Source organism: Thunnus thynnus, chromosome 2 (genome assembly GCF_963924715.1).
Source record: "Thunnus thynnus chromosome 2, fThuThy2.1, whole genome shotgun sequence".
Taxonomy (NCBI): Eukaryota; Metazoa; Chordata; class Actinopteri; order Scombriformes; family Scombridae; genus Thunnus; species Thunnus thynnus.
In genome coordinates this window covers 25079688-25094790 of record NC_089518.1, presented here as the reverse complement: position 1 = coordinate 25094790, position 15103 = coordinate 25079688, and the positions used below count along the sequence as shown (strand labels likewise).

The following is a 15103-nucleotide window of genomic DNA, read 5'->3' as shown; positions in this document are numbered from 1 at the left end:
TGAGTTTATACGTCAGTGTTGATAGACTGAGCCTTCTGTTGAGTGACTTGCTTAGCCTTAATTTGTGTTAAACAACTTTGAATGGTTAAGCAACATTTCGTGTTTGGAAAATGTAGGCTACTGGAGTATTTTAAGTGTAGTCTTACACATGTTACAGTAGATCAAAATGCAGCCTCTTTGCAGACATGTTTTTAAAAGAGGGGCTGTTTGATTAAACAGAAACTGGAAACCACACATGCAGGTTTCAATTCAAAACTTGGCTGACATTGAATCTGTTTCATTAGGTTTATCAACATTTATGAAACAAGGTTGAAAGAAGCTCAAACTCCTGCCCGGAGCCTCCAGCTTTTTGAAATTCCTATTTTAATTGATTTAGAGGTTCCTGGTGGGTGATGCCTGGACTGTGAGCTTTTTTTTCACCACTAGGAGATGCTATTAAACTTAAAATAGAGAAGGCTTATGGCGTAGTTATAAGTAATGCAATTAATTTCAAATTCATTGAAAAAGGTTAGAAGTCATCTGATTGAATGTATTATTGAACAGTGCTCCATAATTTCAAAACATTGACTCTATGAGGTTCTTTGTGTTTTATAGGGTAATGAACAGTAAATTGTATTTTGTGGTTGTCAGGTGAAAAGCTTTCATCCAAAAAAAAACCAAACAAAACTTAGTGTTTCAGAAAACAGGAATAGCTTTTTTATCCATCAACCATACAATATTCAACCTCTTTTGTGGTTGAATATTGTGCTTCAGAGAGGATTTTCATGAGTTCAAATGCATTTTGTCAACCAGTGGAGGCTTATATTCATTTAATTTAAGGTTAAAAAATGAAAATGAATTTAAATGTGAAACCTGCAACTTGGAAGAGGGTTTGTTTTCCAGCAAGACAATGATTCCAAGCATAATGCCAAAGCAATGGAGAGCTTAAAAACAACTATGTAAACGTCCTGGAGAGAAATATCCATCCAGTTTACAGTGTGTGTTCTCTCACAATCCCCATTCAACGTGACAGAGACTGAACAGTTTTGCCAAAAAGAAAGTGGAAAAACTGCAGTGTCCAGAGGTGCAAACCTGACAGAGATCTATCCACTCAGTCTCAAAGCTGTAACCGCTGCCAAAAGTGCATCTACAAAATATTGACTTGGAGGGGATGAAATAAGTATTTTGTATTTTTAGTAAATTTAGATCACTTTCAATATGCTTTCACTTTGACATTGAAGCTTATTTTCTGTTGATCAGCATCAAAATAGCCCCATTAAACCTACTTTGATTCGATGTTGTAAGACGATAAAACATGAAAACTTTTTATTTAACCTTTATTTGACCAGGAAGTCTCTTGAGATACATTATCTCTAACATCTCTTACATGGGAGACCTTGCCAAAAACAGCAGTGTACAATAGATTTCACAAAGTTACATAAACACACATTAATTTACAACAATCACATCCAACACAACACAACGAATGGCTGATATGTAGTCAACGTTTCCAGATTAAATTTATTTTGTCAACACACATACACACAGTCACACCCAGGAAACAGGAGGGCACATTGACCTATTTGGTATCAGTACCTCCTTCTGCACTTAAGTGGTACATAATGATATCACCACCAACCAGCAGCCTCTGAGCTTTTTATTTAATGACACTCAACTGTGATATAGCAATTATGAGAGGTTTTCAAACACAACAGGAAGCTGACGTCGATGCAAGATACAACTACCTAAGTACAAATATCATTTAAAGTCTGTTTTGCTCGCCATATAAATACACTGTGGTATGTAAGTGCTAAAAACCAAGCGGTTGAATGGAGAGATGAGAACAGGCAAGCAGGACATTCAGGGCATGGATGATCGCTCTCCATCATGATGAGTTCCAACAACCCCTGTCTGTCTCCAAGCCACCCTCGCAGGTCCTTCCCCAGTTTCAGTGTGGGAGAGGCTGGGATAAGTAGGTCATAATCGGGCAGAATGTGTAAGACGATTCATCACTGCAAATATGTGTAACACAAATGAGGTGAGTCAGTATTTAATTTTTTTTTTTTTTTTTCATATTTGCCATTGCACAGAACGTTTTAGTAAAATTTGCTTAATGAGGAAGTGCAAAAGTGGCGAAATGATAATCAGAGTAATTGTCAACATCTGCTGTCCCCATATTTTAGAGACTAATTTAGGTCTAAAAAGTGGAAGTAAACAGTTTCTGTGTCTGTCAGAGTGATTCCTTGAATAAGTTCAACAGGCTCTAATTGTATTTGTGCAGTGACATTTTTTCTTCATTCTAATCTATTTAAATGGGCCAGTGAGTGAGTGTGGTGTTGAAGTGCAGTCTAATTTGATTTACAGCATTTCATCTATATTAGTCACCCAGAAACCATTTTTGAAAAACTATTGTGATGGATACAAATGAAATGAAGTCAATTAAAATAAATTTTTTTATGTCATCAAAATTCTGCAAAAAAATGTAGAAACTGATTATAGAAACTAACTTGCTGCATCTACTGTACCTTAAAGTCCTTGAAAATCTCTTTCCTTAATCAGTATCTTACTACGAGAAACAAGGTTTTCAGACGAATAAAAAAGTGTTTTGGTAATTTCACAGGAGAGATTTGTGTATTTTTGTCAATGTCTTTGATTTTCTCACTAGTTGGGTGGGGCTCAGTTGGAAAAAGGCGTCACTCATCTCTGTGCACTAATTACGATTTGGCAACATTTGAATCAAAATGTGAGGACAGTTATGGGGTTGTTTGCTTATGTTGCCAGAGCACTGTCAATCAAATCTGATCATACCACACCCACACAGTTCAGGTGAAGCAAATAAGCTCAGTTTTTGAAAGTTAAACTCTTAATAAATAATACTTAAGGATGCATTTTTCCAACTTTAACTTAGATTGTTGCTTATCGAGTTCTAAACCTGTGATAACTGACACTTGAGGTCAGCAGAAACAAGCTGTAGACATAATACTGATATGGCCTTTTCACTTAATGATTAGCAAATGGTTACCTATTTTCACCTCTAGCAATATTAGCATTCATTGAAATCACGTTTCTGGCCGCCTGGTGAATGTAAGTCCAATATTTACTCTGCAGTTAGCTCCGCTTTGCTCTCCACCAACTCTTTAGCTGCTAGCTAGACGCTAACTTTGTCTGTCTGCTGTTTGGTGCTGGGCAGCTAGCATATAGTCAGTTTTTAAAGCTTTTTTTTTTTGCAGTTAACAGCTGAACAGAGTTGAGAGTTAACCAAAACAGTTAAATTGCAAGCTGTAAAACCAAAACAACAAGCTGAAAGATGCTAAAACGCAACATAGAGCTGAGGGGACCTGCTGAGTCAGGTGATAATTATCAATGGATTTTCATCTTTCACATAAAAGTAGCCATGCTAGTCATAGTAAATTGATTACAGCAGATTTAATGTAGATACATATTAAACTTTTGAAGCCAAGTTTTCCAAAGCTGTAATGGTGATTCTCCTGGACACAACAGTCATCGCACTTTGCCACAATCAAAGCTGACATACTATGAAACTACATCACGCAATGTGTGCTGTCCACCTCAGTAGTGACTGTCAAGAGGAATTGTGAGGCTTTTAAAATGGCAGAGTCACGGTGCACAGGAGGAACTGATTGCAGATAAGAGAAAGAAAGACAGCTAGATTGTAATTGCTTTCTTCATGGACTCTGTAATTCACCAGATCACGACCCCTCCAGGCACCATCAGCGTCAAGGTTTGAGCAGCTCCGTTTTCTCACCAGTACTAGTCGTGACCGCAGTTTGGAAAGAGTACATCATGTTTCTGCTGATCCTCTTGTCTTGCAGAGGTGTAACAGCATCTTGAAACTTTCCAGTGAGGGACAATAATGAAGAAAGAAAAGCACAGACTGTACGTGAGAGATGAGAGGTGCTGGAGGGGAAAAGAGGTCACAAAAAGTACAAGAGGACAAACAAAAGAGTCTTCAGACTCTAATTGTGTCTGTATGACACACTTCTCATGCAATATGAGACGTGTAGTGGCTCAGTTGATGAAGGTGAATTTAATTTTTCTTGGTCATGTCTCTTGAACTTCTTAACTGGTGATTATGCACAGTGAATTTACCCTGAGCTTTCAATGAGTCCTTGTTATTAACAAAAGCAAAGCAGAGCCAGGGCACTGTCTCTGTGTGTGTACTGCTGAGTCAGTCAGCAGAGTGCAGATGGCTCTTTGAGAATAATTATTGGTATTTTAGATAATTGTGGGTATTTGGTTGCCCTAATAATAACCAAATCTTCTTCTGTCCCTTTCTCTGTCTCTCATTTGCCTCTTTTTAAGATCTTTTTCAATGGAAAAAAATTAGAATAAGTATGATTTGGCTTATTAAAGGTGAAATAACAGACACCACAATCTTAGTTGCTGGCAGAAAAGTGATGTGCTCTTATTGTACCACCTTAACAGAGTCTGTTTCTGCTTTCATTACAAAGCCATCAATTTGATTATATTTGTGTGTGAAATTGAACTGATTAGAGCTTTGTACGGTAACTAAGAGTGGAGCTCCGTCTCTATTTTTCCTCGCTGGTACAGCTGGCAGAGCCGATGGCCTATGGGATGGCAGGTTTTTGTGAGTCTCTATTTGTTATTATGTTTTTGTGTTTAATGTCAGTCACCATGAACAGATAATCTGCCATGATGTGTTATCTCTTTAGAGATCAGATAGTACTGCATTTGCTTCAGGCCCCTGTGTTACTGTAAAATTTCAGCTTTTTTTATTCGCTGTCTCATAATTTGGTTGAAACTGAGTAGTTTTGATCAGGCTGGTCCTGAGGCAGAGCAGACCTATATTTCAGTGTCAGGACCAGCTGAGATAGAATAATCCTTTGTGATGCCACGTTTGTTTTTAGGTAACACTTTATAACTTACCATAGCACTTAAGCTGTATATGAACAATTAATAAATGCTGTATAAAACACTATGATATAGTTTTAAGCAGATATGGTCACTTTTAAGCATGGTGATGCTATTTAAGTATCTGTAATTGGTGATTAAACAGTTAATGAATGATTGACAATATAATTTAATGCAGTTGTAATTATACACCAGTTAATAAGGCCCTGGATGCCACATGGATGTTATAGTTGTAGACAAATACATCAATAAAGGCTTATAAATGTCCTACTACATTTTAATGTATTGTAAATAATTTATACTGTTTATAAAAGCCTGGTGTAGGGAGAGTAAAGTGTTACCTCTTTGGTTAGTGATAAAAAGCATTTAATTTTGCAATTAAGAATTATATTTGGTCGTGTGTTTTTTCTGTGCACCTGCAGAAGACTTCTAGAATTTAACCAAGCTCTAGATGAACAATTGTAACTGGGTGTTTGTCCCTTTGGGCAAAACTTAACAGAGCACAAAGTCTCCACACCTTGCCACAATGAAGAACATCTCTCTACCTCTCTGTGATGGTTGCTGTCAACAGCTTTTGCAGTAACTCCAGGTGCACAGCACTGGAACAAATACAGTGCTTTCTGGGCTGAAAGGATGTTTTCCAGGTACTTATCTACCCCGCAGCAGTGTATCATCTGTCCAAAAGCCGACTTATTGATCACCGTCTTGTCTTCCAATATGGCTTCAGTAGAATGAGTCTGGCTGCTGTGTGTGTCAGCTGCTGTTTCTGTGGCTGTAAGCTGTCATATCTGCTTAAGGACAGCCAGCAAAGAACGGCTATTTATGTAGCCCGCTTTCAGACTTTTCATGTGTTCAAGGGATTTTCAGCCACACATCCTTCAGGGTTTACGGATTAAACTCTAAACTGTTCCCTTTGCTCTGACAAATTACAGATGTAAATTTGTACTCGTTCTCTGTATCTGATTCCTGCTGTTTACCCATTGCATGATGTTTTGATGCCAATATTTGAAAGGGAAATAAAGCGTACACCCTTTGCATAGTATTAGCATAACCCTTCCACTCCTGTGAGTATGACAAGCCTTAGGGCCAGAAAGCCTCATACAGTAGCACTCTGCTTACTTGCTTTGCTGAATCCCTGTCTGCATGCCTGTTTGCCTGGATGTTCCCTAAGGGCATGCCTGCTATCCTGTCTGTACCCCTGCCTGCTTGTCTTGCTTTTGCTTGCTTGTATTCATGTCATAAAACTGAATTTACCATTTAGACAGTCATTACTAAGTTGGACTTTAAAGGATAATATGAAGCTGGAGCCGGAAGCCAGTTAGCTTAGTTTATCAATCAAGGCTGCTTGCTGGTTTAAAGTAGCCAAAGATTGGTAAGCAGTTAAAGAAATAATTTGAAATTTTAGGAAATAGGCTAATCACCAAGCATTAGATGAGAAGATCATACCATACTCACATATCTGTTTGTTAAATGTGAAGCTGGAGCCAGCAGCCAGTTACCTTAGCATAGCATGAAGACTGGGAACAGGGGGGAATCAAGTAGCCTGTTCTGTCCAAATGTTAAAATGTCCACCTACCAGCACTTCTAAATGTAACTCATTAACATATTATATCTCGTTTGTTTAATCCATACAAACATCAACGAGCAAAAATGACAATGCAATTTTACAGGAGAAGCCAAGAAATAGTCCTCTAGCACATAAACTTCAGCTACACTTTGTGTTTTGTATGTAACAAACAAACAAGATGTAACGTTAATTATTGAGCTTTAGCGGTGATAGAAGGCAAGTTTTGTTACCTTTGACTGGCTGCTAACCACTGTTTCCAGTCTTTAAACTAAGCTAAGCTAATCATCTCATGACTCCGGCTTCATATTCAATGGACATACATGTGTATGTGTAATGTCATTCATGCAGGATGCTTTTAAAATCTGCAGTTCCATCTTTATCAGACATGTATGAGATGGGCTGACAAAGTAGTCTGATTCAGATATTATCACTATTACTCACTGTGTGAAAACGGACTGCTGCTACAGCTGTTCATGGTCTTAGTCAATATTTGGATGATGGAAGTGGTACATTACATTCAGAGTGTATTTATACGAGCGAGTCTCTTCACTCGTGAAGCAATGGGAACATTACCATGTGTTTTTCTAAAAAGTAACAACAGCACTGTTACATTTGCTGGATGCCAGTTCCTATTATCTCATCTCCCTCAGTGTTTTTGTGAGGTTTTATGGACTCTCTTAGCTTTGTTCATCCTTTTTATTATAGTTATTTGCCATCGTTTTTAGTTTGACAGCATGAACATGAACATACTGTTGGATAGTGTACAGCCACAGGAATCAACAACACAAATACCATGTGAGTAATATGGTGTTTTCAGCTGTTTGTCAGAATGAGAGCCCTGAGGTGAACATGTTCCAGACATTTAAGAAAGCATGGGAGGCAAAATGGCTGAATTGGCAACACTTGTCCAGAGGGGCCTCTCATAATGTACACACTGTAATTTGATTTGATTTGATGACTGCTGATGTTTACCATACAAAGTGTTGTACAGAGGTGCTGCTTTGCACTCTGTATTACCTTTCCTCCAAGCTGTTCATGGTCTTTTTGTGGAACATGTGATCAAATTTTGAAAACAGAAAAGCAGCAGCGCTGTAACCTACAAGTCCTTATGTCTGAGGAGATTCACATATAGATTGAATTAAACTAACTTTGACCTGCAGTCCAATTCACATTAAAGGGGTACTCCACTGATTTAGTGCTGCACTTCCATTAAATTGGGGGACTTATGAGAAAAAGCTAAAAACAAAAAGAATGGGTAAAAAGGATGCAGCAGATGTCATAATATACCCTTTTAGTCCGTCCCACTGGGTCCTTCATCTCCCATAATGCAATTCTCTTGTGACTTTTCATTAGACCCTTACTGCCTGTGAAAACTGTACGTTTTTCAATCTACGCCCCCAGGTTGTAATCCAGACTTTCTCTTATAAGACTAAAGTCTTCGACCCCACGCTGAGGTAATCCTGATGACATCACTATGACATCATCACATTAATTTCAAGACTTTAGTAAACTCCCACAGAAGATATGATACAACAGTCTGATGAAGAACAATCTTAACTCAAGGTTCACTTAATCATACTTTGTCACAGTCTCAATCTACTAAGAAAGACTGCTTGAAAAAAGTGAGTAAGTGGACCTTGAGATTTTTTTCTACTTTTTTCAAGATCAAGAGTAAACTAGTACTTGATATTACACAACTGTTTTCAGAGGCTGAGTAGCACTCCATGTGATAAGTAAACTGATCATCATGTATAAAATTGGTGACGTGCCCCTTTAAGTATATGAGCACTTCTGAGTTTTGGCTACCCCATACGCAAAAGAGCACACATTGCACTCATACACATACATCATATGCCATCATCATGGTCCAAATAAAATATGCACACAAAGCTTTACGCATGCTGCTTTTTATCTCAGATAAAAACCAAATGTTCTAGATAACCAGGCAAGAGCTCAAAGTCCTGGCTGATGAAATTCACCTCTTGACTGAGGTGAGAATCTCTCTTGACCAAGCACCATGGTTCCAGTCCCTTCCTGCAGGGCAAAAAGAAAGGTGTCTGAGAGTGTGCTTTTGTGCGTCAGTATGTGCCACTGATAGCTTTGGAGCCTAAATAAATATGAGAGAACCTGTTCACTTTCATTTGATTTACTTGGAACAACACATATAGTATGGGTTATCACACCCCCACATGGCCTGACTGAAGACATCGATCTGTTGTAGTTTTACTTCTTTTTGGGATCCACAGTTGTAGTTTTCTCAGGCTGGTTAGCGGCTCCTCCATCCAGACTGCTGCTAGTACAAAGCCACTGACACAGTTAGCTTAGCCTGTTACTATGGTTACGGGGATGCTCTGTATCTCTGAAACTTTCTCACGATTCCCAATCATAAACCATATGAGCCCACCATATGAGCTTAAATGCTCATATGGTGGGAGAAAACAGCGTTTTAAAATGAAAACATATTTAGGTGGATGTAGTCTCAGTTGGTGAGTGTGGCTACCCACCAAGCACTAATTTTAAGTTTGTTTTGTCCAAGCTCTGTGTCTAAGAATGATCACCAAGCCTAAACAGGCAAAGAGGAAGTCTTCTGTCCACCCCTGTCCTCAGGAGTGCAACTTCTCTTTGCATGACAAGGACCAGCACAAGTCTTGTCCCCTCTGTCTAGGCATTGTAACCCTGGAGCGGTGGGTCACGTCTGTGGAGAAAGTGCTGGGAAAGACTACCGTTGCACGGCAAGACCCCCTCCTCTCTGAGGCGAGGGACCCAGTCCGACGGTGAAGAGCTTATGGTTGAAATCCCCCATGGTAACTGTGCTGACCACTTGGAGTATGTTGAGGGGTTAGCCAAGTTTGCGCCAGAGCCCTCCGTGAGCACTAGCCAGCTGTAGCTTGGGATGGCCGCTTGGTGTGGATGGCCCTATAGCTCTCCCATCCAAACACTGCAGGTTATCTGCATCTCAGTTTGAGAAGATTTACCAAGTGCTGACAGACACCACTTGTGCACTGAGCTCCGTCACCATGCTCCAGAACTGTGGCAGCTGCATACCTACCTGTTGAGAGGTCCAATTTCATAGCTAAGGGTCTGCCCCTAAGTGTGGTGGCAACGATTCAAAGTGCGAGGGCATCATCCACTAGGGGCCTATATGCCTATAAATGGCAGGCGTTCAAGCAGTGGTGTCAGGACCAAAATGTAGTCCCATTTCAGTACTCTACTGTGGATGTTTTGATGTTCCTTCAGGAGCTGCTGGATAAGAATCTCTCCTTTTCCATGATTAAGGTCTATTTGGCAGCTATATCTGCCTGTCATGTTGGCTTTAATGGAGTGACACCAGGCATTCACCCTCTTGCTATGCACTTCTTAGAGGGAGTCTGGGAGTCATTTGAGCCCATTGAGTCAGCAGATATGAAATTTCTCTCATACTAGACTGCACTGCTTTTCGCTTTGACTTCTTCAAAGCCATTGGGCGACCTTCATGCTTTATCTGTGCATCCCTCTTGTACCCAGTTCGCTTCGGATGCCTCCACAGTTACATTGCATCCAAATGTAGTGTATTTGCCTAAGATTATCCCTGCAGCCTATAGCTCTATGGCTTTTGAACTCTTGAACTTTTGTCCCCCTCCTTTTGCATCTGAGGAGCAGAGTATCCTGTGTGTGTGCTACGCACCTACATAGACCACACTCAGAGTGTGCATTTGTGTGACCAGTTGTTTGTCTGTTTTGCTAATCTGGCCAGGGGCAAAGCCCTGTCTAAACAGCAGCTTTCTCACTGGATTGCTATCTCCCTAGCTTACAACAGCAGAGGTCTTTCGTTGTCTCACGGTGTGAGGGCACATTTGACCAGGGGCATGGCAACATCATGGGCTTTGTTTAAAGGGGTATCTGTGAGTGATATCTGTGCTGCTGCCAGTTGGTCATCACCTAACACTTTTGTTCGGTTTTACCATTTGGATGTGACAGCCCCTTTGGTGGCTCATTCTGTCCTTTCTGCTGGGTCTATGATGCACTAGAGTGCTGGAGGTTTGATTCTGGTTCGATGGCTGCTCAGTGGGGCGTGAATACATGTCCCACACTACGTTGCACCAAGTGGATCGACTGAGAGGGAATGAAATGTTATGACTATAACTTCTGTTACTTGAAGGAGAGGACCGAGGTACAACACTTGGTTGCCCCCATGCACGGCTGGGCTCGGTGAAGAGCAGCTATTGAACTGAGGGATGACCGTGGTGATGCATGTATATATGTGCAGGTGGGGCCTCACATACATCACCACAGATCATCTGCCACGAAGGCATGAATAGAGGTTTTTTCAGTCAGGCCACATGGGGGAGCAGACATTCAGCAGTCTCATTGGCTCTGCAATACAAGGCATATCTGTCTTGTCAGTGTGTTGTCACATACAAAGAACATTTGCAATTCATATTACTCTCAGGGTATGTTTTATTCCCCGTGGTTGCTGAGGCAATAGAGTCACATCATCTCTGGAAGCTGCAAGTGTGTCTGTGAGCGTGCCACTTAGCAAAAGACAGATTCCTGCTTTTTATTTCTTTTTATGTCACACTCTTTATTTCTCCTCCTGAAAATATTCTAAAAAGTTATGAAGATGACTGTGAAGATTCATTGACCTGTCATTCATCTTCTGGTCTTTAGGCATCTCAAAAAGGAATCTCCTAATGTCTCCTATCTGATATCAATATCAGTGGTATGGGCTTCTACTTAAAGAATGAAGCAAAAGCACAATTTTACTATTTTATACCATTGCAAAACCTACTTGAAAAATCAACAGAGTAAACCTGTTTAGCTCTATAACCAGGGTAAAAATATTTGGCGCCCATGAAGCTTACATAACAATTTCCTCAGTCCTGATGTTCTCTTTCCTAATGAAAATGTTTCCATGACTATTCTATTCTTATTCCCTCATACTGTAAATACTACAGCATTTCTCTCACTCTGTCATACTCCTCTCCCTTCTACTTCCTGCTTTAAAACCACTCTTATTACCTCTCTTCTCCTCTCCTCTCTTCTCCTCTCCTCTCCTCTCCTCTCCTCTCCTCTCCTCTCCTCTCCTCCCCTCCCCTCCCCTTCCCTCTCGTCTTGAGTTTGTCCACAACCATGGGAACTTTCAGCACGAGAAGGAGGGGTGGAGGCCAGAGCACGGGAGCCACGTGATTGGCCAAGAGGCAGGAACCACTCTGACATGATTGGCTGTGAGCCTGGGAGCTCAGAGCAGAGTTCCCTCCTTATTCCAGAGAGCATCAGTAAGCAGCAGAGTGCGACTTGCTGTGTTAGAGATGCACACCAGATACTTTTGTTTATTTTGGTTTCGCTGACTGGGACTCTCAGAGAGCAGAGACAGGCGACACTGTACGGTAGCCACGAGTGGATAAATAAACTCTTTCTGGAAGTTTCTCAAAAATATATAAAGTAAGTTTTTATATTATCATTTTTTCTCCTTGTGACTCTATATTCATAACTGTAACTGTAGTACAGTAGCTGTAGCTGTGGGGTTACTAGTGAATCTAAAGTAACACATTGTAGTATGACATCAGCAACAAATACAGTGAACACACAGAAAAATATCACCAACACTTCCCTAGTTTTTATTCAGAAATGAGAAGTTCTGTTTGTGCATGTGCAAGTGTGTGCATACAGTGTGCATGAGTGTGTTTATGCATTTGTGCATGGGCATGCATGCACTCACATGTGTATGTGCACTGGATTACTGAGTGTATGTACTTACATTCTGTGTCTGAAGGATGCACAGACAGCAGCCTTGTGCTTTAGGGGAGGGAACGGTGCAGTGCGACTTCACAGTGACCAACCTCATCAGCAAACTTGTCACTGCAATGCTTCACATTGACAGAGGAGCTCAAGGACTCCCCTCCCAAAATCTCCTGGTGTGACTTTCAGGCTGCAGGGTGGTGGTGGTGGTAGTGGCGGTAGTCGGCTATAAATAGGCCTGCTCCAAATTGCGCTGCAGTCACACATAAATTCAGAGGGAACGAGAAATGACACAGTCATTTTTCGTATTAGAGTCAGGAGCATTTCGATCTTCTTAGCAGTTACAATGTCTTCTTGGCACAAAATATTGAACTCCAGTGCAAACACAGATTAATCAAGGTATACCAAATACCCTTGTGTTTTACTTCAGTGTTATTACAACCACAGCCCTAACACTAAGTGTAGAGTGAAAGAAAGACAAACAGGGAAAAACAGAAATGGACAATAGAAGTAGACAGAAGGTGTTAGCATGTGTCTGTCAGTTTGTGAGGATGTACTGTACGTGTAGATGTGAGGGTGTGAAAAAGTGTTTGCATGTGTCAGAGTTTCCCTTGTTAAACTGCCACATGTGGCAGAGCGATACTCAGAAACTCTCCACAGTTCCCTGTAAGACGGATATCATCTCCGCCTCTTAGTCAAAGAACAACTCCCTTGATTTCCATAGACATGCTTATCAAATTACTAGTCAAAGCACCTTGCTATAGCATGAAGCTTTGCAAATGTTGCAGTCCATAAATGGAGGGAAGCTTTGTCTTATAGTGTGTTCTCACTTGTATGAACACATGAAGGGTGAGCAAAACAGTTACATCATGTAATTACTCATAAATTAAACCCAGGAGAGTTTAATGTTGCGCCAGCTGACCGGCTAACAAACATAAAGACTAGTTAATGTCTTACATCCCAGCACCCCTGATAGGTGGAGACCATGACTGAAATGGCATTGCTATGAGGTTTATTTCATAAAGAGATATTAAGACATAACATTAAAGGTTGTGCATATCACATCAACAAAAAATGTATCCGAACACGCTGCTCTCTCATGTCCTTTGTTGCTTCAAAGCAGGGGAAATAGCCTACAGTTTCAAATACCTACCTGTCTGTCAGCCTGCTTGTCTCAGAACTCTTTTATTGCAGTGTGAAACACAGGGAGCCTTGTGTTGTACCTGACCTCTACTATGCAAATATATACCAGCCAGTGCTGCACTCCACCTCCACGTGGATGAATCTGGGAGATGACAGCAGCACACTAAGGCCATTGTTTCACCTGTGCATCACCTGAGTGCTTAGATAGAGGCTGCAGTCACAAGCTGACACTCTGACCTATATCATAGGGGTGTCCGCTCTCTCCTCCTTTAGTCCGAGCTCTGTGATAAAGCATCTATTGTGCAGAGATCAGAGCAAGTCAGATTAGGCTGAATAATGGATGGCCGCACTGACTCAACAGTGACTACTCTAAAACCACACAGCATGAGAGAAAATGATTATGGTGCAAGCATGAAATTTTTATGCTTACAAACCTGTGCTTGTATCCTAGGTGTCTTTTGTGAATGAGTGTTGCTTTTTGCCAGTGTGAGTGAATGGGAGTGCAGAGTAATGAGCTTGGCTCAATGTACTATGTGCCTACTGGGACATCTGCAAGCATCTGCACTGCTGTTGATGTATTAATAGAGGAAGGAAAGCAGATAAAAGCAGTTGTGTATATGTATGTATTTGTGTGTGCATATCTTCCATTTATTTCACTGATCTGTAAGACCTTAACTGGAAGTGCCTATGTTGACTCAAGTGTTTATCAGAATTTGTTGTATTCTGATGGTTCTGTTAGCAACAGTGGATGTGAGTAATATAGTGAGTGATGAAGCTATTGTAAGTTTCCAGAGGTGAAGGGTTGGGAGTCAAGTAACAGCGGGGGGCTCCTGTGTTTGGTGCCAATAAAGTCAAATGTCATAGGTTTCCCTGAGCCGTTCTTGGCATTTTATGAGTGGGAGTTAATGGAAGATTATATAATTTGCTTCCCAAAGCATATTCATTACTGTAATAAAGGCAGTGTTTGTTTTCCTCTGTTTTTCTGGCAAGGAAAAGCATGCAAAAGCCCTCCAAAGCTCTTGTGCAGAGGCACCACAATATGCATACATACACAAAGACAAGATGCACACAAAAACATGTATAAGCAAGCAATGCCAGAAGCATTTAAGTATCTTTTTATTGGAAACTCTTTTCTCATAACAATGAACAGGAAGGTCTATGTGCTCAGGGCTCTTGGAGGTCATTTGGGGACTTTGCTGGTCTATTGAACTTGGGTTACATTTACTGGGTTGGTTGATTAATTGCAACAGTGCAGCCCTTTTAAAGAGAAAACTTATTTTCACCAATTACTTTTACATCTGTTTTTAACTTAAAAGTGACAGGAAACAGGCTTTTGGAATCAAGAACAGTTTGTTGCTTAGGTAAAAGATGTTCCCTGCCTCCAGATGTTTGGCAGTATTGTCATCAATCCAGTGATGGATGTGCTGTTTGATATTAAATCCGAGGACAAGTATGACTTTTGAACCTATAATGGAGTCTTTTCCCTTTGCATGTCCTTAAAAGGCAGTAGTATAGTATTATAGGCATGCCTTGAGACCATCCCATGATACTATGATACTAAATGAGTTACACAGACATGTCCAACACAGCATAGAGAAAAAAGAAAAATTTGTCACATTCTCTCCATGCAGTAGAGCCCATAAACCAACCCAATAAACACTGACCTTCAGCACAGCTGGATGGTATCGGGGAACCACCACAGCACCTTACTATTAAGCTACACTGTTATGGTCAGCAGTGCAGCAGATTTGGCCTTTAATTGATGTCATGTAGACCAACATAAGCAGGCACTGACAAAGCTGA

The 15103-nt window shown here is 40.6% G+C and overlaps 1 protein-coding gene across 2 annotated transcripts in view; it reads left to right on the top strand.

Annotated features, from left to right (window-relative positions):
* The first annotated feature begins 11710 nt into the window (after positions 1 to 11710).
* Positions 11711 to 15103, top strand: part of LOC137198573 (3',5'-cyclic-AMP phosphodiesterase 4D) — an 87926-nt gene continuing 84533 nt past the window's right edge. For both annotated transcript variants that reach the window (XM_067612435.1, XM_067612439.1), the window contains exon 1: positions 11711 to 11860. The gene's annotated coding sequence lies outside the window, so the exon portion shown is untranslated. The remainder of the gene's footprint in view (positions 11861 to 15103) is intronic.